Source organism: Lepidothrix coronata, unplaced genomic scaffold, assembly GCF_001604755.1.
Source record: "Lepidothrix coronata isolate B3197 unplaced genomic scaffold, Lepidothrix_coronata-1.0 Scaffold85, whole genome shotgun sequence".
NCBI classification, from domain to species: Eukaryota; Metazoa; Chordata; class Aves; order Passeriformes; family Pipridae; genus Lepidothrix; species Lepidothrix coronata.
This window is the reverse complement of record NW_016690265.1, coordinates 1,438,810-1,465,501: the sequence shown is the minus strand read 5'-3', so window position 1 is coordinate 1,465,501 and position 26,692 is coordinate 1,438,810. Positions and strand designations below refer to the sequence as shown.

General features: G+C 42.4%; 2 long non-coding RNA genes across 2 annotated transcripts; both read left to right on the top strand.

Annotated features, from left to right (window-relative positions):
• The first annotated feature begins 2,786 nt into the window (after window positions 1–2,786).
• LOC108500129 lies at window positions 2,787–8,815 on the top strand. Its single transcript, XR_001875760.1, has 3 exons — window positions 2,787–3,044; window positions 3,770–3,876; window positions 8,532–8,815. It is a non-coding gene; the product is annotated as an uncharacterized LOC108500129 (long non-coding RNA).
• Window positions 8,816–16,105: 7,290 nt separating this feature from the next.
• On the top strand, window positions 16,106–19,102 carry LOC108500130. Its single transcript, XR_001875761.1, has 3 exons — window positions 16,106–16,220; window positions 16,507–16,640; window positions 19,070–19,102. It is a non-coding gene; the product is annotated as an uncharacterized LOC108500130 (long non-coding RNA).
• Window positions 19,103–26,692: the final 7,590 nt, after the last annotated feature.

Below are 26,692 nucleotides of genomic sequence, written 5' to 3'. Positions count from 1 at the left end.
TGATAACCCCCAACCCATGCAGTATGCAAACTAAACGCCAGGTTCTTACTTTGCAGCAGTAACTTTCCTGCTGTTATCCTACACGCCATTCCAATGGCATTAGTGCAGGATGGAAAAGGAATGGAGATTTCAGTTTTATTTGATTATATGATATGGGAAAAACTTGTATGGCATCACTGGTTTGAATTTAATAGCACGGGCTCAGTTGATGGGGTGTTTCACTGCTCTTCACTGACCTGTCGTGCAGCCGAGGACACAGGAGCTCTGAGCAGATATTTCCTCTGTTTCTCCTCTCTCAGTGAAAGGGAAAGCATTTGCCAAGGTGAACTGCACTCAGAAGAAACAGTATTCATTTGCAAAGACAGCCTGTCTTTGGGAACAGCTTTGATTCGAATGTAACCCTTACTTCTAGTGGAGAAGGTACCCCCCATGGTTGCCCACAGGAGCTGGACAACACACAGGTCCTTAACACTTCCTGGAGACTGTTATCAGAAACTTTATTGCATTTTTCTGTCCTTTCCCATGCAGTGGTGGTTTGGGTGCCCTTGGCACCCCAGCTGCCCTGGAGGTCATGGGATGTTCTGGAGGGATGGGTGGTCGCCAGGTGAACAGGCTGAAAATAAATAAATAAGTGCCTGGAGGGTGTATCAGATTCAGGTCGCCTTGTGTGTGACATGGAAGAGCATGGCTTGCAGAATGGACGGGAACAGATTTTGGTTAAATTTAGCAGCAGTGTTGTGGTTGGAAAAGGCTGATGAGAACTTGGCACTAAACTCCTCACCTCGTACTGCTCCCCCCAGTAGGGTTGTCGGCCTCCAAACACAGCATTGCCTGGGCAAACACCCTTTAAATAACCTCTTCCCTCCTGTGATCTGTTTTACTGAGCCGTCCTGGTTTCTTAGCATCTGCAATAGCCTATGTGTGCCAGTATTTTAGCACATGGAGGGGTCTGAGTTCCACACCAGAAGCAGAGGGACCATGAACTGCTGTGAACCTCCCTGCCAGGCAACCATCAACTGCATTTGTGGGTATGTGCTGTGGCTCCTCTCCCACTCCATGGTCCAGGTAGGAGATGCATCTGGTCAGGCTGATCTGCCATCTCTTGAAGCCAGTAGTTCCAGTGAGACCACTCTGCAATGCACAGGAACTGATCCCACATTCCTCTTCTCCTTGCTGTCTCCCAGCCCTCTCACTGCACAGGGCAGGTAGGATCTGGGCTTGTTGTTGACAGCTGTTTATCTTCTCAGCACCACTGCCCATGTCAAGACCCTCTGTTTGTCTTCTGGGTCGTGATGCCTCCAAGCAGCTCTAGTGCAACCTTAGGTCAGGGAAAGCTGGCACGAGATTTTGGTGTCTGGAAACTCCAGGTCCCCCATGACTACATGCTTTGTGCAGGTCTGTGAACTTTCTTAACTCAGAGCAAGTAAGGCAGGTTCACTGGAAACTGCTACCTTCAGCTTGCTGTCTGTAGGGAAACTGTTGATTCCCCCAAACCGGTATTTTGCCAGCGAGTTACAGGGGAGATATTACCTTCCCCAAAACTAGGAGAATGCCATCCTCATCTACAGGTCCTGCTAGGTAGCTGGGAAGCCAGCAAAGAGAAAAACCTTATTGCCTATCCATCCTTCCCACTCAAAGGAAATGGTCCTCTTAGTTTTCTTCCGCTGGCACATCATAAACACCAGTAATGTATTTTCTTTCTAGTTACATCCTGAGCCTCTGACTTTCACAACGAAAATGCCAGTGCTATCCCCGTCATCACCTTCTGGTGCTGCAAACCTGCTGAACTTGGCTGTTGTCCTCATTGCTGGGAGGGGGACAGGGTTATCTCTTTTGTGTAGTCCTACACAAACCCCATGTTGGCTCCAGTGGAAACAAGCAATGGATTTCACTGGAGAGGAGTGCTGCAGACTGGCTCTTTTTCATGCTTCTATGTTTGCTTTATTTCAGGTGACAGAGTTAATGACCCCTCAAATGAGTATTTACAGCTGCCTTTTTTTCAGCTTAATTGGAAAAATAAAAGTCTTTTCAAAAAGTTGTGTGTCTCTGTTTCGTGAAGCAACAACCTGTTTTTAACCCCCTGTCCTTCCATATTACATCCACCAGACTCAGTGATTGTTTTCCGCCCCTGGGATTCAACTGTAGAATGTGTTGAACACCCTGAAGAAAGAACCCTCAGTCCGTGCTGCTCAGCCCAGGTCAGCAGAGTTTGTAATAGAAATGGACCTTGAAATGGACCTTGAATGCCCTTAGTGCTGCAGGTATCTTTAGACCTTCTTCCAGGAACGGAAGGAGAAAGCTTCGTCTCTCCTTTCTGTGCCAAGATGAAACCAAAATGGTACACCGAAAAATTCAGAAGAGCTTCTGGTTTGAAGTTTTTGGAAGCCTAACACTGAAAATGGGAAGGTTCAGGACAGTGTTTTTGTGCACACTGCAATGGCCAGGAACTGTGTCCCCACTGAAGCAGTAGGACTGAACACCAGCAAACTGCATATTGTAGGGTTTGAGGGTAGCTGGGGATGTTGCTACACTCCCATTCTGAAGTCCCTTTTTCCTGTCTTCCTCCCTGCACAAGAGACTAGACTTCTAGGGAGAAGACCTCTGTCAAAGCACACTCACTGGCAAATGAAAGCACTGAGATTACAAGGAAATTTCTGGTCATGGGAACCTTTAGACAAGGATACACGAGCCTCCCCCTCCTGCCCTGGCAGTGACCCCAGCTCCAATCACAGTCCTGCAGCGTGCAACCACTACTGGGGCAGCTCACGACTCCTCTTGGCCATGGACCTCAGAGCCCATACAGGTGAAATGTGAGACGTAACTTTGCCTTGTGTGGCCCTAATGAACATAAGGTGGGCAAAGCTGCTGGAGCATCCTCATGCCATGATCTTCGAGGAGCAACATCGCAGCGCAGTGCCTTGTCATGGTGGGGCATGGCATTGAGAGCTGCTGGCCACCAGGAGGGAGACAAAGGGAAGGTGACCATCTTTCCGAAATGGAGCATGTAGCAGCTGCCTGGGATGCTGCCTTGCAAAAGTGGTGGGGTATGTGTCTAGAGAGAAAAAAAAAAAAAAAAGAAAATAATAGCATAATTGGCTGTCTGGCAGGCTAAAACTCCAGCAGAAGTTGTGATTATAGTTGTCACTATCTGTTAACCTTCAAAACAGGTGTTGTGCGTTTGCAGCGCCAAAGTGGTGCTCAGTCTGCAATCTGTGTGTGATAGGAGCATGGGCTGGAGGAAGGGCTGGGGGGGGTTGCCAAGTGGGCACAGGCACAGGAAAGGGCAGGCAGGGCCTGTGACGCAAATGGACTTGGCTGGCTCTGGAAGGGGGAGCATCTCCTGGCAGTGCTGGGGCTGAGAGGGACACGTCCTCAGCTGGTGGCAGACAGTGCTCCAGTGAGGACCCAGGGGAAGGGACTCCTCTTTTGTAGGCTGATTTAACAGTTGAAGGGTTTGGGCCAGGTTTATTAGAGTTCTCAGATTGCTGAATTCTGGAGTAATAGCTGGAGGAACCTTGACTTCTGCCACAATCCCAAATTTTTAATTGGTTTTAGGAACTAGGACTGTAATGCTTTGATGCACCCTTGGTCCAGTGTCTGGCCCAGTGTCTTTCTATAACATGCTTGGGGTCTGTTTCCTTCTTATTAGAGCCACAAAAGCTGCTAAAATTAATAATTCTTTTTTTTTCTTTCAGAAAAAAAATGAAAATTAAATATTTCAGTGAAACAAGCAAACAAACAAAAGTACTTTCTTTTTTTTTTCTTCCAGGAAGTATTTACATTATTAAACATTGTGATGACAAGTGTCTTGGGATCTTGCAAGGCTGTATTGCTAAGTAAGGCAACAAGCAGTGTAACTCCTGGCATGTTTTGAAGGTGAGTGAATGATGTTAAAATGGAAAGATTAGGTAGGGCTCTGTAGAATACCTAAAGAATCTGAAATGCAAGACTTTGAAGAGAAATGTCAGGGATGAAGATCAGAAGATTGTGAGGTGTTAATGACTGGCAATTGGCATTGCTTGCAAAGCAAAAATACCACTTAAAAATCTCCTTATCTCGTCTAACTTAATGTAATTAGCTTTAAAATCCAAACTTGAAGACGGATGAAAATGTGTTTATACCACATGTATGAACAAGATAATCTTGTGTCTGAGTTCCACCATGAGACTCCTTTAAATGCAATCCATGTTGGGCTATCTGATTGCTTTTTAAAATTAGATACACCTGTGTCATGCCCTTGTCCCAAATAAGAACAACTCAGAAACATCTCATGTGGATATGCGTGACAGTCATCAAGCAGACAGACCTGATTGTTGACATACTAACAGGTTTTCTCTAGCTGTTGTTGAAACTCCAGAGTTAGTATTTTTTTTGTCCTGCTACTGTTTATTAAACAGACGTTGGTTTGGGTGTGAAGTCGGCAGGTGTGGAAAATCTGTTTTTATCATCAGAGGTGGTGCTGCAGGGTATTGTCTCAGTTTGGGGTCTTTTTTTTTTTTATATTGTGTTTTGGAACATTGCAAATTATAATGCGATAAGTGAGCACCTATAAACAGTCCCTTGGCAGCATATCTTGGTGATCAGAGATGTGATGCAAATGTGCCTTCTCACCTCAGGCGTTCTCAGACCGTGCACCTCCCACCCTGTTCCTGCAGGTGGGGGAGTTCACACCGAAGGTTATGGCTCAGAGTGACCCGAGCAAAACTGCTTGCCATTTCCTAAGCTCTCTGCTGCAAGACAAAGGTGGCTCTAGTTTGTCTGTCTGGGGAGGACAGTCTCGGTACAAGGGATGTGCAACCCCTGCAAGCCCGGCTCGAATGCAGTGTTATTTCCCAGCTGGAGCTGGGAGGGCACACACAGCCTTTGGGAGAACGCTGTCTTTTTCCTTCCTTCAAAAGAGCCAACAGGCACAGCTAGAAATAAGGAAGAATAAATTCTCAAAGAAAACTAAAGACAGAGATATATCAATGCAAACAGACCTTTGGTTTTACTTATTCTTACTTATTTTTGCGCTTGCAAAAATCTGGGGGTGGCAGCGCTCGTCAGACATCAGGCTTTGGGATGACAGAGCTGTGAAGCAGAGAAGTTTCCATAAACTTGAGGAGGAATGGGGTCTTTGAGAGAACACTTGCTTTAAAGCAATGAGCAATGCCTTCTGTATGGTGCTGGGGAGAAATTTTATTACAGAGAAACACAGATTGAAGTGTTTTCTTGGAAAAGAGAACTGTTTCCGTGTTGCAAAGCATTGGGTCCATTTCTCTGAAAAGTAAGATGTTAAAGGGACTTGTGTGGAATTTAACCTGCTGATCAAAGTGGGTGTCTTCTTCAGGCAAACAGCTCTCCAGATCTCACAGTCTGCATTGATTCTGTTCCCACTGACCACAGTGGGAATTGGGACACTTTTCTATGCTCCCGTGCCCTAATCTGGAATTTCAATCCCACCCCTCAAGTTACAGACAGTTTTAAAGCAGGTGTGATGGTTCAGAGATTGAAAGTGAGTTTTGTCTCCATATGGCAAAAGGGCTGTCGGAAAATGCAGAAATAACTGCAAAAAGCAATTGGCAACATGAACCCCAGTCATTCCCTGAACTCGGTAACCTGCCATTGCACACTCCATCTGGGAGTGGTGATTATTTCAGAAAGATCAGGACCGAAAGGGAATTCATCTTTTCACCTCAAGGAACTGATGCACCTTATTTCAGCAAAAAAATGACAGATACAAAGAAAAAAAAAGTGTTTCAGTTATTTATGGAGACCCTGCTTCATGCCTGTTCCTGACTTGGATAGAAATTAGATAAAATTCACTGTATCTCTTCCAATTCTTTCACAAAATCTTTATTTCCCTTTATTGGAGGCTAATTACTGAACCCTATGTGAAAATAGAGGGGAGAAGAGTATTTTGTCAGCTATGGTTGTCTGAAGCTGTTCTGGATTGCACTACTTCAAAGTCTTATACCATGGTTAAAATACAATATTAACAAAAAGCTATTACTTCATCACCACAACTAACTAAAAAAATTATAGATTAGGGCTGGTAATTTTAAATTAAAAATCAGATCAAATTGTACCAGCCCTAATTAGGGCCTCCTTCATCCTTTTAAGTTTGATAACAAGTGTTTTTTCAAAGAACATAAATCTGAATTATGTGTCACATTTCTCTAACCCCCAAATATTTCTTACTTGGGAAATAAGGGGAATATTTTTCATCTTTTCTGGATATGAGAACAAGTGAAACCAACAGGTCCTGTCTGTCTCTGTCTTTGGCAGTGATTATATTAGCAACTTTTAGAAGCTCTGTTTTTAATAAATTCTTGCAAAATATTATTTAGAGTACCTCCTTGAATTCTTTAGTAGTTAAATCTTGTATAAAATTCTCTGTTATTACTACCCTTAGTAAGTGTCAGGCTAACAGATTTATACTTATTTGATCATTTCCTTTACCATGTCCAAACATTGCAACAGTATTTGCTTTCTCCCAAGTTTCTGCCACTTCTGAGCCTAAGTTACTAAAAGCAGCATGCAGGGGAACTTCCTAACCTGCACTTTTATTGATCTTGGTGCCACGTATCTGGTTGTTAAAAAGTTACTTGAGTAGTGACTGTTTTACTTCCCTTTCAATTATGGCTGGAGCGGAAAATATTCATTCTTTCCTCATGATATGAACCTGTCTGGTTTACTCCTGGTCAGGGAACGGATGTATTTGTTAATGCCTTCTGATTTTCTGCATTATTACTGACTACTCTGCTGCTCTTACTCTTCATGGGCTTGTAGTATTGGTAAGGTTACTCTTGGTCCCAAGGGACTCAAACATCTGCTCCTTACTATCTTTTTCTTTCCCCTTATGTATTTCCTTGCATCCCTTTGTTTTCTTATTAATTTTGTATAGCTCCAGGATGTATTTTCAGTGTTTGCAACATCTGTCTTTTAAACATCCATCCATTATTATTGCTTATAATGCCTAGTTTTCTATCCTAGATTTTTTTGAACCATGCTTCCTTACTTACAGTTTTACTTTGGTTTTGTCATTGTTATTTGTTTCTTTTTACATCTAGCTAAATAATTTTGAACTACTCATTACAGGCATCACATTTAGTCTTCAGTCCTTCCTTACAACTGGCTGGTATTTGCTTCAACTTTGTGAAACTGGCTGCCTTGAAATACCACGTGTTTTTAACTGACTCAGACAGGGATCAAACATAATCACTTCCACCTTAGTAACCGTTAACTTTTGCTTCTTGGTTAGAAAGTTGTCATCCATGATTTGTAGAAATTCCAGAGGAGTTAGTACTGCTAGCAGGAGATTTTGATATATATAATCCAGAGTCAATTTTCCCATGACAGTCCTGCACCCATGGTGGATAAACGTCTCTGGAGCCGCCCCACCTAATTTTGAGGGTGGTTTAACATTGGGGCAGGCAGCCATTATAACCTCATTTTGTACTTTACCCATCTGGACATGATCAACAAGCAGTCGAAATCATTTGTTCCTGAGACATCAGTGCCACAGAATAAATTTGCACACCTGATGCTCCTCTGAAAGGTTATGGTCACTGCCTCCACCTCACTCACAAAAGTAGATATTTTCCCTGGGTTTCATTAGCGTGAATCAAAAATAACAATTTGACAATGAATTTTGAGAACTGTTTCACAAATGTTGATGAGCATTTTAAATTGTTCTTTCTAGGTTATACTTTTGAACCTAAAACCTGTGTTTCCCTACCCTCAAAATATAATTTTGCTCTCTCACCAACTTTAGTTATAATGCCTGTAAAGTGTTTATCTTTTAATTTCAGTTTTCCTTTAAAAGTTGTGAATGAGGGAAATACAAGTTCATTGCTTTCAAAAGGCTATTTTCTGAACTATGCTCTTAGAGACTTCAAAGAAAACACATGGTAAAGAGGGAAGCCATGACAAGACCTTCAGAGGCTCAGTTCCAGTTGGTGTGACAATTGTACTCATCAGCAAAGGCAAGAAGAAACTCTGTGTAATCAGAAAAAACATATTAAGAAATTCAAGCAATCCAGAACAGGAGACATCCCTTTGCATTCTGCTTTTAGTGATTTGTAAGCTCAGGCTTTCACCATCTTTTTGGGCTCAGCAGACCTCAAAAGGAAGAATTCACAGCCTTTCCGTGTCAATTTTCAGCATTCAAGACTGCTGGTCCAAAAGGGGACACACGGGAGAGGGGTGACATCCTTGGGACCAGGAGGCCCCATGGAGACACTGCTGTCCTCAAGGTGGTATCTCTCAAGCCCCATTTCCAGAGGCTAAATGTGACTGCAAGACAAATATTGACCTTTGACAGAGTTTGGAGAAATTCATGTGGGTATTTCCAAGAGTTTATGAATTAACCAGAAATGGAGATAAGTCCTAGGCTATCTATTTCATCAGCTAAGAAACTGTTGACTGAAGCCTAGCATGAGCCAAGTACCTACATGCACGGTGTTTCAAAGAATTAATCATATCTTCAGATGTGGAGCCTGCTAGTTAGTTTAATTACTGTCCTTTTTTTTTCTCTTTTTTTCTTTCAGTAACTAAATGGATCCAATGACAATTCATTTTTTAATAGATGAAAGAGAAGCAGGCTTCAAAACAGATAATGAATTTCTTCTAACTCGTCTGGAGACTGAAGAGCCATAATTCTGATTGATCAGATATGGTCTGCTTCAGAGAGGCACCAGATGTGATCCAGATTTTAAATAGATGCTGCTACTGTCAAAATGCATTCGCTCCCTCCTGGTATAACAAAGTGAAGTCCATCTGTCTGGAGTTGTGCACTTTTTTTAGTGGTAATAACAGTTAACATCAACAATAAGCTTTGTCTCATTAGTATCACATAATCCCTACTACCAAGTCCCCAGTTTCTGGTCCCCATATTATCTGCTATGGAAAAAATAAAGACCACAGCAGGAGCTAAGAAGGTCAGTGCATTCTCAGGGTAATCAGCTGTAGTAAATTCAATTCTGACAAGACAAGGCTTGCAAATGTCTGGGGAATTAAGGGATCATCTATAATTTCATATGTTGAGTGGGAAAGTGTCCCTCCAAACATTTATTAATTACAGATGAGGCTGTGTATGGTGATCATCCTTGGAGAGATTTCTTCTGAAGCAGAGCAAGAAAAATAGATTTAACTGTTTGCTGCTACTTCTGAAGAAAAACTACTGATCTTTCCACTCGGCCTTACAGTAGTTTCAGTCAGTATTCTTTCTCTCCTGGTGTTTACTGCTCTGTCTTAGCAACAAATGCCTGTCACCTTTTATGAAACTTTTTGCATAAAGGTTTCTCACTGTAATCAATGGAGAAACTTGCCTTGGCTTTAGTCTGGCTTAGTGCCACCTCTTCAGGGTTTGCAGTGCTTAAGAAGTAACAAGTAAAGAACAACAGACAAAAGAGTTTCACATTTAGAACTGAACTTTTTACTTGAAGATCTTGGAGCATTTTACGAAAATGAGTCCCCTTTGAGGTTTGTGTTGTCCTTTCTGTTTTATAGGTGAGGAAATTAAAGCACAGCAAGGTCAAAAGCTAATGCTTTCCAACTTGGGCAACTGAAGGTAAGCACTTATATCCACTCCTTTCTTCCCTGAAAGGAAGTCCTCAACACTTTCACACTCTTTTTTTGCATCTGTTTTTTGAAAGTGTGGGATATATCTTACCCAAGAGATCACCAAAAGTCACCAGAGTTGCTGACAAAGCCATTAAATTGTCTTTACAGTAAGAGATTCAAAGTGTGTAGCTTATTTATTTCTTAGTGAAACCAAGACTGAGGAGGAGAAATGAACACAAAATCCACTGGGAACTAAATATCCAGGGAGCGAAAGAGCTATTTAAGTAAAAGAATAAACCTGCAGTTAAAATGGATTGATCTCAATTAAACACAAATAAGCACGGATTGGAAATTAGGATGAGGTTTGCAATGATCAGAGGAGTGAGATCTGGGGACAAACGGGGAGCTTGGGGGCAAATAATGTTATTTAGGTTGAGATGGACTTGGATCAGAAACTAGGAGGGATGGAGGGATGCTGTATCAGCACTTCCAAGGGACGGGAGTTGGTAGTCCAGCATGTCCTTCACCATGTTGTGTTCACAGTATTACAAACCAGTTTCTTAACCCCCAGACACACATAAACGCTGGGACAAGCTGGTCTTCCTCCTTTCAGGGGCCACTGGGTATTTCTTCGTTAGGGTTTAGGTTATTTGGGTAAGGAGATGCTGTTGCTGCCACAAGAGGAAAATGAATACCTGGTGATATCAAATATCCCTGCAGTGCCTCGTATGCCAGATTGCAGCTATTGTATGGAGAATTTTCAGTTCCTTTTTGTGCCTGGCGGCTGATTGAAAGTTCATATTATTTATGGCAGAAAACAGCAGTGTACTTTTGAGCCTGAGGAAGCTGGGAAAGTGCAGTGGGTGTCAATCAATTAAGCTATTCAACTTATTTATGAAACAGGACAAAACAATGTCTAGGATATGAATTCCCATCTCAATGGGATCCCCTCTGATATAAAATGTCAGAGCTGAAAAAGGGTCAGCTCATGACCCTTGAATATTCTTTTAAACTATTTGCAAATCAATACCTCTTTTCTGGGTTTGTTCAGGGACCATCGTTCCCTTTTATTATAAGTCACAGGGCATAGACTGCTTATCAGGGAGTATGGAGACAGATCACTGCACTAAAGCAGCAGCTGGCTTTGGGGACTGGGCCTACCTCCCATTTCTTGGGGGGGCTCACTTCACCTTACTCTGATGGTGCAAAGGGTTTTAAAGTGAGTATAATTATTGCTTTTGCTGACTCCTGGGCTCCTTAATATCTGCTGAAAGAGCAAAGAAGTTCCTTACCATGCATGCAGTTGGGATTGCCTCCCTCTCACTAGTGCCTATATTGGCCATGAACATCATGTCTCATTTTCTCTTTCATGTTCTTTGTGTCAGGAGGTCCTCCTATGTCCCTGTGTACGTGGGTTTTGGATTTGCAGTCCCTGGTTGTTTCCCTCTCTCTCTTAACAGTTCTGCTAGAAATAACCTGTTTGGTACAGGTAGGGCTTGAATGGACAGATGGTCTGATCCTCAGCTGAGCATCTGGCCTATTAAGCTGTCTAAAAAGGCATCATCTTTACAAATCCCAGTCTTAATCTCATTGCCCACTGTGTGACCCGTGGGGGTTGCAGATCAGTGCCAAAGAGGGGAAGAGGAGGAGAAGGAGGGCAGCTGGAGGATCCATGGATTCAGGGGGAGGGAGGTGCCTGCAGGGCAATTTGGCTGAGTTGTGTTCTGGGGATGTGACCATTTCTCCTGATGAGGAGTTGGAGAAGGAGCTCTCCTGCAAGGAGAATGTACCCAAAATAAATCCTTGAAACAGTTGGTCCAGGCCCTTGGATAGGTTTGCCTAGAGACCTCCCTTTGCATCTTCTCGTGGCATCTTCTTTCTCCATGCAAAAACATGGCATCATCCTAATGCCTTTGAGCAGCACTTGGGCAAGCTCAAGTCCAGAGAGGTGAACTGAGGATAAAACAACAGAAGAAATGCCCAGTTGCCTACTGAGGTTTATCGATAAGGAGAGATCTTTTTGCCAAAGGGAGATGAGGAAGACCACAGTTTGCAAGGAAGTGAGTTGTTCATGTCAGCGATCCCATCTTCTGACAGCATGCCATTCCTCATGGGAAATTAATGTATTTCTTGTCTAGAGGGCCAACAGTGGGGTGTATCCATAAAACCCCTGTGAAAAAGGGACTCTTCCTCTCATTTTGCCTGTTACAGAACAAACCTTGAGGCAGATGTTTGATAGTGTTAATGGCATGTGAAAAAGTGAAGGATTTTCAAAAAAGTTGTACCTGCATGCTACTGAGTGACCTGAAATTGGCATTGAATTTGTTTCTGATTCCTACAACTGTGGACTGGCTTTGAGGCAGATCAGGTCCAAAATTAAAATTATTTAGAGCAGTCTTGGATCAGATTCTTTTAGAACTAAAGATATTGACTATTTGAGTTCCCTGAGATTTTTCCTTGCAAAATCCAGACTAATTCCATAAAAAATGAATAAGCACAGCTGCATTTAGTGATTTATGGTAACTAAGTATAGAGATGGTCCTCTTCTGTTCTTCAAATCTATTTTAATGTATTTTTAAAATTTCAAGGTAGTGATCTTTTTTTCTTCAGCCCACTTCAATACCTGGAAAAGTGAGTAGTTCTGATATTTTGAGTTTGTGCTGATGGAAAAAAAGTTTCAGTGTAAGTTTCCCCTATGTCTGTAAAAGAAAACTTGGACGCTACTTCATTTGCAAGTTTGTTTGCACTCAGTAATTCTGTTGCAGCCCTGTAATGATGTCTGGTAGGAAACGTGAAACAGAAGCCCCCAGAGAGCATCTCGTTGTTTGGGGTTTTTTTAATTTTTATTTTAATTAGTGAATCTTGGAGAAATTGCTGTTCACTTGGATCTAAGATGTACATTAAAATCCTACATCGACCCAAAAGGGTGAAAAGGAAAATGAACCCCTGGCCATGATCTGGGCTATAACACAGGCTTTCTCTATTTATTGTAGAGAGCCACTCTTCAACTTTAAGCCAATTCTTCCACATTCCTTTATTTCAGTTTTCCATCTAGCAAAGTTATTTAGAGACATTCTTAACTTTAAATGCATGCAGAGTTCTGTAAAACAGCATTCTAAAAGACTATTCACAGATACAGCTTAACTCTGATATGTGTAGGAAGGTGCTACAAACATATTTCCCCAAAATAATCAATCAAAATTGTTCAGGATCAAAATAAAAAGCAAGAAGCTCATTAGCTATCAGTTCACAATTAAGGTAAAGAAAGGAAGTCCAAAAGTAAGAACAAAACATCCCAGTTCTAATTATAGGCACGTAAGCCATATATTTAATATGACATTCACTGAAAAACTTTCTAGATTGCTCTGTCATTGAAAAGTGAAATAAAATTGGCTGAAAACATCTCAAAGATTGGAATATGAATATAAAAAAGGAAATTTCCAGTCAGCCCAAGGTTTGTTATTAATAGACACTCGCCACAAAATACTTCTTAGAAATAGATTAGGAGTTGAAAGTTCACCATGAAAAAAAAAAAGAAAAAAAGCTGATAAATCGCAGTTGCTTCCATCTAAATAAAGAGTAACTAACCAAGGAACCATCTGTCGGTGTATGATTACCAACTTTCTTTTTGTCTTTCAAAGCAGCCTGAGAAATCAAGGGCACTGGGAGTAGAGGGGAGAGCACACACACGCTGCAGGCTTGCCAGCAGCCAGCCCCAGAGGGCCAGGTCTGATCCTTGCCTTTTTCTCTTGGTGCACTAATTTCACACTGCTGGTTTTCATCTGGCCTCCCTGTATATTTCAAATACATGCTGAACACTAACAAGGCTTTTCTGCAGTAAATGTGCCTAATTTTGGTATAGTTGAGAGCTGAAAAGTAAAACTTTTCTAAGAGAAGAAAAACCCAAAGTCCTCTCAGTTTGTGAAACCAACAGAATAATATTAATTCATTTTTCCCCCCCGGTTATTGAATAGTAAAAAGCCTCATATACTCTGAGAAAGCATGTTATTAATGGTTTTCTTAAGGCTGAATGCCCTACTAGCAGTAAGAAAGACAAAGCAGTAAGATCTAAGGCCTTTTAGTCTCTAGAAAACTGCATAGGTTTTTTTATGCTGGAAAAATGAGGGATTTATTCCTTTTTTGGTCACATGAGTTCAGGGTCAATGTACAATTTCTCTTTTTGTTTCTATTCCAATGACCACCTATTTTGGGGTGTTTTATTCCCCCAAACCCCATCTGACTCCAATCAAAGTCACCGCATCTGGTTCTTTGTTGCCAAAGGGGCTTTGCAGTGTCTGCAGCCACGTACCCACAGCTCGCACAAAACCCAGCACCCACAAACTGCCCTTCCTTTGTGGAGGAAGAGTGATGGACACCAGATTTGCCAGTGAAAGACTCTCCCATCCTGGCCAAAATTATATGTTTTATGTAATATTTTCACAAATCCCCCGCCCCTGCCCATGACTCCATCCCTTGCCCTCCCTCAACTCCACCAACCATTCTCACGCCCCAAGTACCCTTGCCTCAGGCTCCCCTCTCAGCTTCTTTCACTGCTGCATTTCCTCTTGTCCCCAGACTTTAATCCATGCTTCCCACCTCTGACCCAGTGGCTGGGAGCAGGTGGAAAGGCAGGTGACAGTATAAATATTTATGTCATCGAGTCTGCACTTGTTTCCTGGTGGAGTTGTCAGACTAAAAAGAAAATAATAAAAAAATCCAATCACAAAATGCATGTACAAATCCACAGAGGCATATTTCCTTTGCATGGCCACCAAAACAAAGACTCCCTCTGAATAATCAGTAGTAAACCCCAGAAGCATGAAATTCAACGGACCCGAAGTTTTCAGGATCACCTACTCAGTGTATTTGTACAGTGGGAAGCCAGACAGCAATTACTATCCTACAACTACAGGAGTAAAGCAACTGTTTACATGTACATCTTGTCAGCTCGATATATTGGTTCCTGACTCTTGTCAAGTATAAATGGGAACATTCCCATCGAAGTTCCTTTTTTTTTTACATAATATACTGATTTACATGTTACCATTGCATCGGCCAGTGCAACATCCAGGTGCCAGTGAATATCCAATGGGCACAGATTTAAGCAAATAAAGCACCTTGTAGGCAGCTCTAATAAGCACCATCCCATTGCATGCCTGGAAATTCTTTCAAACTCATTAAGCAGTCAGCAAATAAGACACATTTGTCTCCCAATAAAGAGTAAATTGGAAATACTGAAAGGAAACCTATGCATGGCTGTGATTTGTCAGAGAGTGTATTAGCAGGAGCAGCCACAGTATGTTTAGCAGTTGGGTATGAGTTAAATCAGGAACCAGAGTGAGAGGAACTATTTTAAATTGCCTCTATTAATACTCTGAAAGCACATTTAAAACCATCAGCAGTCAGAGCCATCTTTGACTCTTCCAGGAGGAAGCTGCCATTTGTTGCAGAGCTGCTGCTGCTTTAATTTGACACTCAATATGTGTTTTCCCCACAGTATTAGGTATCTTGGTCTCCATCCAGGACGCTTTTGGAAAGGAACTGATCCCTGTAGTTCCTATGCAACGATGGGATTTACTACTTAGGTCGATGCGTATCTTCGGTGAGTCAAATAAACATAAGGAGCATTAATTAGGGCTGCTTGCTGAATTTAGATTGCATTCACACAACCTGATACGGCGGCTGGTGGGGCCAGGGTGGTTCAACCAAGGTCTCACTGGGTGAGACAGGCACCAACCGGGGCCTGGATCAGCTGTGGGATGAAAAATAACCAGCCCTGCTGACCTCCTGCACAGGCTCTAGGTTGACTTTGGGAAACTCCTCAGAGTTTATTTGAATTTAAGGAATTAAGGCATAAAACCCTAATCTTTTCTGGATAAAGAGAGGTTTGAGATTATCTAGGGGCATGTCAGCGGGAGAGTGTTTCTATGATATTAAAACTGATGTTTCAACACACTACAGTAGTCAGATACATATGTGATAAGTGAGTTATAAAAATGCATCTTTAAAATATTTTAAAACCAGGTTTTCATCTAGGAAGGTTGGAAGAGGGGTCTAGGAGTGGTTTTGATTTCTGTTCTCAGCCCTGCATTAACTGTGGTCTCTATTGACAGAGGCAATGCTCTCTGGAGCTGTTTGCCTCCAGGTGCCCTGAAATAAAACACCCTGGTTCAAAAATCACAACGGCTTTCCCTTCCCTCAGCTTCTGAGTGCCAAGTGTTTGCAATCTCTGACAGGAAAAGTTTTGAGGAGGGACATACTGGGATTAAGACACTTCCCAAAAAGTGCACTTGGCCAGTACAGCCAGCATGTATCAATGCAATTGCAAGCATTTACAAATTATTTAACATCTTGTACTGAGAAGGAAAACTAATTGGTGAGACCAAGTCAAGTCTTAGCAGAATCACTCTAATAAACTGGGCAGAGAAAGCCTTTGGTGTCCTATCTGGAGGGTTGCAATCAGCTTTCTTTGGTGTCTTGCCTGGACTGGGGCTGTGATCAGCTCTTTATCTGCTTTTCTATATTTTTTTTTTTTTAATTGCTCCCTTACCAGTGTTTCCAAGGGCCACCCCTGCTGAGGTTGCATGAAAGGGGCCTTAGGCATTTCAGCTGCTGCTGGGCATGGCTGGGATTTCAGTGTGGAGGCTGCATTGCTGAGATCATGGAGGGAACAGGTAAGGCTGCAATCCCTTTATGTCTTTAGGAAGTCAAACATGGGTGAACCTCTCTTGCTCCAACATCCCCCTTCTACAGGACACACCAGGACCTGCACGGCAAACTGAACACATACAAAGCTCCCAGTATTTCTGTTTGAGTTATCCTTGCTGTGGGGCAGTGGTTGCTTTTGCTTTCTATGTCAGATGATTGTGCCAGAGGAGATACATATTTTGAAGTGTTAAACATTTTTTATTACAGCTTTACTTTTGCCGGTGTCACGTTAACTCACTGCAGATTTTACAGAGGTGGCTTTGGGAAGTGTTGGTTCCTGTGTTAGCACGAAGGAGGAACGGAGCAAGGCAGACCTGCATCCTTTTAACTTTGCCACAGTGGATCTGCACAGGCAAATGCTCATCCCTCCTGCAGAAGAAAACCAAGTAAGTCTTTAGCTGATGCTGAGGTATCCAGCAGACTTGAAAACTGGAGGGAAAATTACTGTGGCTTTCACTCAATGATAGGGGGCAGGGACATTTCTGTAACACCTTGTTCTCCTTTCCCTGGGTGTTCCCACATCCTTTGTTGGTGGAAATGGACACGGGATTGAGGCCCGCCATTTCCCATCCTTTGCTGTCACAGCATGTCAGCAACATGTCCAACTGTTAACCCAGCTGTGTTCACCACTAAACCATGTCCCTAAGTGCCACATCCACACACCTTTTGAACACTTCCAGGGATGGTGATTTCACCCCTCCTTGGGCAATCTATTCCAATGCCTTACCACCCTTTCAGTGAAGAAATTTTTCCTAATATTCAATCTAAACTTCCCCTGGGGCAACTTGAGGCCATTTGCTTTAGTTCTGTCACTTGTTACCTGGGAGAAGAAACTGACCCCCCACCTCACTATAAGCTCTTTTCAGGTACTTGTAGAGAATGACAAGTTCCTGATGAGTCTCCTTTTCTCCAAGTCTAAAAACCCTCAGCTCCCTCAGCCACTCCTCACAAGACTTGTGTTTCAGACCCTTCCCCATCTCTGTTGCCCTTCTCTGAACATGCTCCAGCACCTCAATGTCCTTCTTGCAGAGAGGGGCCCAAAACTGAACACAGGATTTGGGGTGTAATTTCACCAGTGCCAAGTAATAATGGAAGGATTGGGAATACCTTAAATGCTGTGTTGTGAACAAAGCCTTGCCATTTGAGTGAGGTCCCACATCTTGACAGGTTTTCTCAGTGCAGCCAGAGGTGAGGAGCTGCCCTCATGGGCAGAAAGCAACTAAGCCAGGGGACACTGCTCACGTTAAAAGATCCACCTCTACTCACTGCGGATAGCCAGAGGGTAGGGTAAGAATAGGAGAGTCCCAGAAGAATAATTTTAAAAAGGAGAATGAGGTCACATTACTGAGGATGAGATCAAGGAATAAAATAAGCATGTAGGGCAGAAAGGTTGCCGTGCTAAATGAATTACAACCACTGAGGAGTGTTAGGAAACAAGGAGAAAGGTGCTATAAATACAGTAAAGTAAGAGAAAGACAGCAGCAGGCATAAGCCCATTACCTAATGAGGAACAGGAGCAGCACAGATGACCTAGTGAAGGCCAATATATTTAATGTCTTTTTCCTTCAGTTTTCTCCAGAAAAAAAAAAAAAAGCGCTTCATTGTGATGAAAAGCTGGCAAGACTCAAGACAGCAAAGGAAAATAACAGACAGGATACACTGTGATTAAACTGAATATATTCACCAGAGGGTACAAAAGGAAGAGACTGGTGAGAAGTGGTGTTCCTCAGGGGTGGGTATTGGGACTGGTGCTGTTTAACATCTCTGTTGGTGACATGAACAGGGGGTTGATGCACCCTCAGCAAGTTTTACCAATGACACCCAGCTGTATGGTGGGGTTGACATGCTGGAGGGATGAGATGCCATCCAGAGGGACCTGGACAGACTTGAGAGCTGAGCTCATGCAAACTTCATAAAGTTCAACAAGGCCAAGTGCAAGGTCCTGCACATGGATTGGGGCAATTACAAACAAAAATACAAATGGGGCAGAGAATGGATTGAGAACAGCCCTGGAGAGAAGGAGTTGGGGGTGTCAGTGGATGCAACCAGTGGGATTTGCAGAACAGCAAATGTTGTCCCACTGATCTTGTATTTGTCTGTGAGAGGGTTAGTGGCTCTGAGAGGTAGGTAATGCAGCTGTACATCTCAGTGTGTACAGGTCCGGATGTAGTATGGCTTTTGAGTCTATGCCAGTACTGAGAAATGTTTGGCTGAAGTAGATCTAGGCAGGAATTGAGGGCATCTGAGCTTGTCCAGTGGCTCTGCCACAGCTTGTCACTCGGCTTTGTATAAACACAACAACCATATTGCTCTTTGTCAGAAAAGTGGAATAATTATCACCCCGTATTATATGGGGGAAACAATGAGATTTTGTCTGTTTTGATGGTAAACAGTTTGAGTCTGCAAACAGGACCATCACAGGATATTTGGATGCCCCCAAGTGTGATTGATAGGGACGGGAGTCCCCTCATGCAAGTCGCTGGAAGCGTTCACGTGAAGGACCTTGTTGTGGGATGCTCCCAGCCTGCTCCTGTGAGCTGTATGGGGGAGGAGAGGGTTAGAATTAATCAGTTCATCATTGCCTTTATGCATGGTAAGTGTTTTGAAACACTGAAAAAGTAAAAGAAGTTTGGAAGTCGTGGGTGACTTGGTGCAAGGATTTTGCTGGTAAGTTTGGGTAAGATGAAAGAAGGGAGAGGGAGGCCTGTCAAGGCCTTTGATGACAAAGGAAAAGGAAGTGTTTTTCAGTATTCCTGCTTCCTAGTACCTCTTCCATCAGTACCTGTCGATCCCACCACTAGCCTTCTATTTGCAGGTTAAAAAAGTTCAAAACCGTTGTTGGATTTTCATTCCAAAGGCTGAGTATTGTTCGGGGATTATGCAAGGGGAGATACACATCACAGAAAGGCAAGAATCTGCACATTCAATCCCGCGTAGGATTAACGTGTACATGACACCCTGTGCACGTGACAGTATGTATGAGTTTCACGTGTTGCAAAAGCTTTGGTGTACGATCAGAACCTGATGTATTCAGCCTATGGGCTGGTGTTGCTCTTCTATTTATGTGGTCTAGGGAAAGGAAAAGAGAGAGGCAAGCCTTCAGGGGCAGTGACCCTTTCTTTATTCAAAGAAGGAGGGTCTTTACTTCCAAGAACTCATTTTTTCTTTCTTGTTATCACACAGTGAGGACTCTGAAAGAATAGGTCCTTGGAGCTAACAAGGTTGATCATCAAGGAAACTTCTGTGCTTTCTGAATCCTAGGGCTGTGGAAAAGCTTTAGTGCTTTTCTGAGCCAAACTTTGGAAGCATAAGTTATGAAATCACAATTTAAAGGCTGTTTTTAAAACTGGCTCTGCACAGACATTTTCTGCTCTTCCACTAAACAACACAGCATGGACCTCTGTATGCCTTCATCTCCTGAAGTGCCAAATAATGCCCACTATTTCCCATATGATTGCAGCAGATGCCTTCCATCAGTCAATAGTGGACCCAAGGTTAATGTTTAACATTGAAGGGGGGTAGAAATACAATGGCACTAAATTATGGTCATTATAATGATAGGTTAAAAGCAGTGTTGCTGCAGAGAGGTCCTGCTGGGAATTCTCTGCTTGGGGGGTGTTAAGTAGAACAGCCTGCCAGAAAGATCAGCAAGAAGAAATATAAATAACTGCACACAGGAGAACAGGATTTGCTTCAGAGGAAAAAGCAGTGTGAGGGTAGAGCTGGGCTTTGGATAATGTTAATATGATGCTCTTATGCCACTTGAGTTTTACACATGTAACATGGTGGTGAGAGCAAGTAAAAAACTGTTGGGAGATCTGGTGGTCCCTGCTTTGCCATCTCTGGGTAAGGTAGCTATGCTGTGGCACTGACAGACTTTGTCCTGTCTTGAAAAGGTGGAGAATGATGCTAAAAACCAGATAAAAATACTCATGTGACACTGTGTTCTAGTTATCAAATTCAGCTCTTCCAAAGTTTCTTTGCACAGTAGCTGCTTTCATGATGTTCTTGAACATGTTTACCAAAAAAAGTGACTCCAGCATGGCAGAGTTATCTGTTTGGATACCAATGGAAAAGCTCCTAGGAGCCAAAATAAACTTGAAAAGACTGTAGTTGAGAATGGATTTAAATTAATTTTCTTGATTCCAGTGTTTCTGTTCCCAGCCTAATTACTTGCTGCCTAGGTGTACCACTGCTATGTGAATAACATAGCTGGGCTTTTTGTGTATCTGAAAACATCAACCTGATCATCTACCACCTTGTGCTCAGCTACAGGAATGGAAATCTCAAAGGAAGCAGGTCCATGGTCTCTGTCTGGAGCAACGGTGCTGTCAAATGTGAGAGATAGTGTGTGCAAAATGCTTAATGTAGTTGCAGATGCTGTCGTAGACCCAGGAAATATGTCACTGACGTCCCTGGGGAGCCAACTGCATAAAACTGATGTGAGAAGAAAATAAGTTCTGTCAGTCTCGCTGGTTGTAGTTATTATTAGTTTCAATTTTTAAACTGTGACCTTTGCTAAGATCTTGACTCCTGATGGTCCCACTGGAAGAAACAAGATGAAGTTGGTTGACATCAGGCTATTGCAGTGTCCATCCATAGCAGTGGGCAATACACCACCACCACTACACTGCCAAGTGTAGTGCCAAGCTGTGCCCAAACTGTGTAGCACATTGGCGCATCAGGGAGGGTTCTGAGACACCAGGCACACTCTGGTATGAGCCACACTTGGTAGTGAACCCCTGTCCCAGGGTTGGTCTACCCCAGATACTCTCTTCCTCTTCTGCTGGGCCATATTTCACAAGTCTCATCTTTGCCCTTACATTTGGTGTCTTTATCTCTGTCCATGGAGAGAAAGGATGGACATGACCTCAGATAGGAGCCATCTCTCCACTGATGACCTGTGACCACTGACCCCAACTGAGTTTCTCATACTTCTGGGCCTTCTGAGCAGCACAGCTCCTCCCACTGCTGCTCACATAGCAACAGAGCAAAGCATAGGGTCTGCAGGGGCTGTCAGTGCTGTGTGTAGATAGATACTAATGACTTCAGATGGGCACTGAGCAGCAGATTTGGGGGAGGCTGCAATGGCACACACCTCCTCAGAGAGGTCAGTGGTACGCGGGGCTTGACCCCACATTCCTTGTGCATCCCTGACCCCTGCTGCAGTCAATCAGACCTATTCTGTGGCACCATTAACTTAGAAGATTTATGTGCTTCAGGCAGTGGGAGGAGAAGTTGATTTCGTTTCCAGCATAGCTTTTTGCTTTCCTACCCACATTCACGTTAATGATAACAGACGTGAATTCAGCTCAAGTAGCCAGGGAAACAGCTCAAGCCTGACTCTGCTCCCAAGCAGATGTGAACCACTGGCTTATTATCTAAATAAGTTGTTGACAACTAATGATCTGATCGGGGGGGGGGCAATTGATTTTGGATAACATTTTAAAACTGCAGACTCAGCTCAACAATTTATAACCCCAGTGGTGGTTTATTGCTTTGGCAGAGTTAAGTGGATTGAGTGGCCATAAATTTCCACTGGTTTCTTGTTACCACGATCCATGTTCAATGCTGTTATTGATCTTGATCTATCATTTTATGAAAATAAAAGTTTTCATTTTTAAAAAAGAGCCCCTGCAGCACTGGATGTTATAGAGAAAGGTGTTCCGTCGCACCTACTTGCAGTTTAGCTTCAGGGAATTCTGGTTCTCTTCACACCTGGCCTATTTTTGGGTAATGCTGAATTGTTACTCAGTTTATGGAGCTGGGCATGTTATGCAGTTTATTGAGCTTCATTCCTCCTGCATCAGAAGCAGGAGATGTTTGGCATTGGATGAGCATGAGCCTGCACTTTTAATCCAGGAATTATTTGGGGAGAGTTGATTCTGCTGCCTGAAAGACATGAAACAAGGGTGTGAGCGTGAGAACCAACTGTCATGTTAGAGGTGCAGCAAGAGTCATTCCAGGGAAGCCTGTAGTTTAAATCGCCCTTTCCTGAACCTGGATTATCCAAAGGCAGCCCTTCTTTCAGTTGACTTCCAATTAGGTCCTTTATTCTAGACAAGGTGGGATTTTCGGCACCATTAAAAGGAACTAAAGGAGAAAACCTCCCTGGTGAAAGACAAGCCACCCAACTTTGATGCCTGAGCTCTTCCCTTTTGCAAAATAAGGATGATAAAACCCAGCTGCTTCAACATGTTGTGAGGATTAATGGATTAAACAGGTCTGATCCTGTATGAATTGGAGGTTGCCTTTTGCCAAGGGTGTTGGACATGGCAACTCTGCTTGGTGGTAAATATCCAGTCATTAATTCTTAATTACTATTCTGAATAGTGAGGTCCTTCTAAATTTCTCCCAGGATTCACCCTACAGCCCCTGGGACTGGGTACATAAAGGGAACCAGGACAGTTGTAGTCCTTTCTTTCTGCCATTTGAACAGTTGGCACTTCAAACCTTCCGTTGTGTGAATCATCTTCACCGCTCTGCACCAGCTCTAAGGTCTTGGGCAAAGGACACTGTTGTGTCCACACTTTTTTTCAGAACACCTCCTGGGGAGGTGGCTGGGTCCTTCCTCAGTGCCTCCCGAAAAAACAAAATAGTTGTCTGCCCAGAACAACCCACGTGAGTCCCAGCAGGGTGCAGGCAGGGAGGAAGGTCAGGTGGATCAGCCCAAGGCAGCGAGGACACGGGTCACACACAGAGTGTGAAACTTCACACCCCCAAACCACAAGAAACAACACAAGGAGAAACAGGGTGGGCTATGAACGAACTAAATCAGTCAACATGATCTTCAGCTGTGGTGAGTGAAGAAGTGTTGTGAAATCTGTGCCTCTCTGCAATATCTTTCACTAGAGCAAGGGATTATCCAGACACACCAAATAGTCACCGCAACAATAAATCATATCAGGTGGAAAATGGCAGGCCAACTATTTTTGGTGTGGCTCATATAACTTCCTTAATAATAACTTTCTTAATAACTTTCTTAACAACTAAGTTTTGGTGTATTTTAATTTTAAAGTGCTTGGCATCATTGAGGCAGGATGCATTGGGTTAACAATCATACAACTCAAGTGCAAAAGCAAAGTGTCTGCTAAAGTAAGCGAAGACTTAGTTTTGAGGTTTATTGGAAAAGGAGCCAAGACTACAGGATCTAAGGAAATAGTCCTGCAAAACTGGTTTAGTGTGGAGAGTGCATGAGAAGAAACAATAAAATCAATGAGGCTTTACAGAGATCTTGGCAAATCTTGTATTCTTTTAAAATGCACTTTTCTGGGGAAAAGAGAGAACATATATACAATAATGGGTCCTTTTCTGTTTTGGATATAAAGTGTAGTTCTAATCATCCTTATATTTAGAAAGGTACGGGAGAACTGGTACAAAGAAAGACAAAAAGGATAGAGAAGAATGGAGCAACTTTCATGTGTAGGCTGTGACCCATCAGCTTAGGAGTGAGGTGGCTGAAGGCAGTTCAATGAAGACACATAAAATCCTGACCAGTGTGGAGAAGGTGAATACAACCCAAAAAGTCAAGGGCATGCAGTCAAACTATCAGGTTTAAAAATAAATTATACCAAAGCACTAATTTTTCACTCAGTGGAATTGTGGAAATCATTGCTGGGGATGATGTGGAGGCCAAAATTATAAACGAGTTCAAAGAAGCATTTTCAAGGTGGAAGAGTCCAAGAACAGATATTAAACACAATGTTCTCCCAGCTTGGTAAATCCCTGAATGACTTCACTTTGGGAGGGTGCATCATGGAAATACTTGACCTACATGTGTCATGTTTACTTTCCCTAAGGCACTGATAGGACTAGGTGGGGCATTGCCCTGACTTGAGGTGGTCTCTTTTGATATTATTCCACATTTTTCCCATGTTGGTGTAGAATGAGAAATGAATAATTGTATGCATTTTAATCTAAAATTATAATGTCCTGATTTTAACTACCTTAGACTAGCTTCTGCTTTACCCAGACATTCAGGACTGATTTCACACCTTAAGCAGAAGCAGGGCTCCCATACCTCATTAGCAGTGCCCTTCTTTGCCTTCTAAAACGACATGCAAAATTAAGATCTCTGTTCCATTATACCTTCTAGAAATATGACCAAATTTCTTCCCTGAAAGAACTCTGTATGACTGTCAGTGCATCTCTGAGTCACAGCCTATAGTTATCCAGGGGATTTTCAGATATGCTGCTCCATTCTGCTACTTTTTCTCCTTGGGTTTTTAGGTCAGGGAGCTCAACTCTGAACACATGCCTACCTCTTTTGTTGAAGATCTGAAACCTTTAATGAGTAGGCCAGATCTTCATCTTGTGCAACTGGCAGAGTTCCACTGCCTGCAGGAAAGCTACAGAGCTTTATAAAGTATTTCCAAGTACCTTTGCATCCACCTCAACCATTTCCCATGTGCAAATGTAGCCAACATCTGTTGCAAAACTGATATTAAACAGCTTCAGGTTAGCATATTTACCAGTGAAAACCTTCTTTTTCATGGTGGAAGCAGGTATCCTTCAAAATTATTTTCTTCTTCTGCCAGTTATCTTAAACCTCTGGGGTGAGGGATGGTTTTTCTTCAGTTGTTTCAGACATTTGCTCTCTGACCTTTTGAAGTTATACTCCTTCTTTATCTTCCTCTATGTTATATTCTCTTGGAACCCGTTCTGATATTTAAGGCACTTGCAAAGTTTTTTCTTTCAACTAACCTTTACTGACAAAGTCTAGGTAGAGTGTTGAAATCGAGCCTCTTTGAAGCTAAGGATTTAGCGAGGTTCAAGTAGGAATTGGACATTTTATATTGATAGCAAGTGCAGAGAGAACTATAACTCTAAAGCTAACAAAACTACAGGCTTGGAAATATTATCAGACCTCATTCTTCAGGGTTTAAGTGTTTCAGTATAAAGATTTAGGATGAAATTGTCCTGGCAGGCAGATTATCCCACAGCTGCACAAATTTTCTCTAAAGCATCTGATTCTGGCTTACATGTTAAAAAATGTCTTGCATGGATGTGCATTAGGTCTGATCCAGGGTGTCCCTGTTGACTACTAACCGATCCACTATTTTAAGCCCCTCTGTAGGAGCTTGTGGAAAACCACACTTGGACTTTCTTACAATCTGAGACAGACCTCTCTTTTTAAGGAATTGCTTCAAGATTTTGTAGTTAGGATTTTTTTTTTTTTAATCTTTTAAGGCTACTAAAACTCTGCTAGAACAGACACCAGGAAATTTATTATGATCTCAGTAAAAAACCCTTTCCTACCTGGAGCTATAATAGACTTTGTTCATCTTTTGTAAAAGCCAGTACAAACTGGTCTGAGATAGTTAAAACTGAGATCCAAACACTAGATACTGCTAACTTAAAATGTATAGAATAACTGACAATATGAAAGAAAGATCAAAAAATATTTTTTTATGTTAGGAAACCTACTTTATATCTAGTTCTGTCTTTAAGATGCTCACCCTTATTTTCTCACATTTCAGATGAATTGAAGATTAACAAAAGGTATTGTAAAGTCTCTATCACTGCAGATTTGGCAGAATAGCTCAGAGAAACAGCCAGCCATTGGGACAGACAGCCAGGCCTAGGCAGATGGACTATTTGGTTTCCACTCATAGGACTTTCAATCCTTGGAAAAAGTGGTTCCATTGCTTCCAAGGAAAAACAATGTCAAATAGAGGTACATTCCTTAAATATATTTATTTAAACATATTACAAAATGTTTAATAAATAAAGAAGTATCATGGCAATGGGAGGGAATGACTTGTATTTCTAATATTTTCCTTAGTACCTCTGTAATTCATGGGGAAATCAGTCCAAATGTCTGTGCCATACCTCCCTGGTCATCATGTGAGTGACTCCATTGAAGTTTCAGTCTTCATGGCTTTGTATGGAGATGTTTGTTGTATGAAGGACTCACTGCCAAGACATCTAGCACATGCTGACATGGTTGTTCAGGACTTTTATCTTAGTAACAAATTCTCTGCTTCTTTGCTAAAGCACTGAAATTGCCAACAGTAATTCAGAGACTATCCTGGTACAGGAAGAATTTATTGGGCAGGGAAGGAAAGTGAGGAAGATAGCAACAAACACACATCTAAGAGCTCATAAAAAGAGTTATCTTTACAGGATTTCTCTTTAAAATCCCATTCCACTATACTGTGCTTACTTTCCTGCTGTAGAAGTATTGTTTACTCCCCCCACACAAAAATCTCCCCTATGGCTTGACTTCACAATAAGCTTTGCTCAGGTTGCTCTCATACTTTTCCTATACTAGTAACAGAAGTTGCTGCAAGTTTTATTTGATTGTAGTTACATGCTTGGAGGCAGATCCTAAATTGGCAAAGCCTTGGTACCCATCAGGAAGCTCCTGTGGTGCCCATGGTTGGCCTCCGAGCACCGTCATGTCTCCATCCCATGCTGAGACCACGCTGTGCTTTGT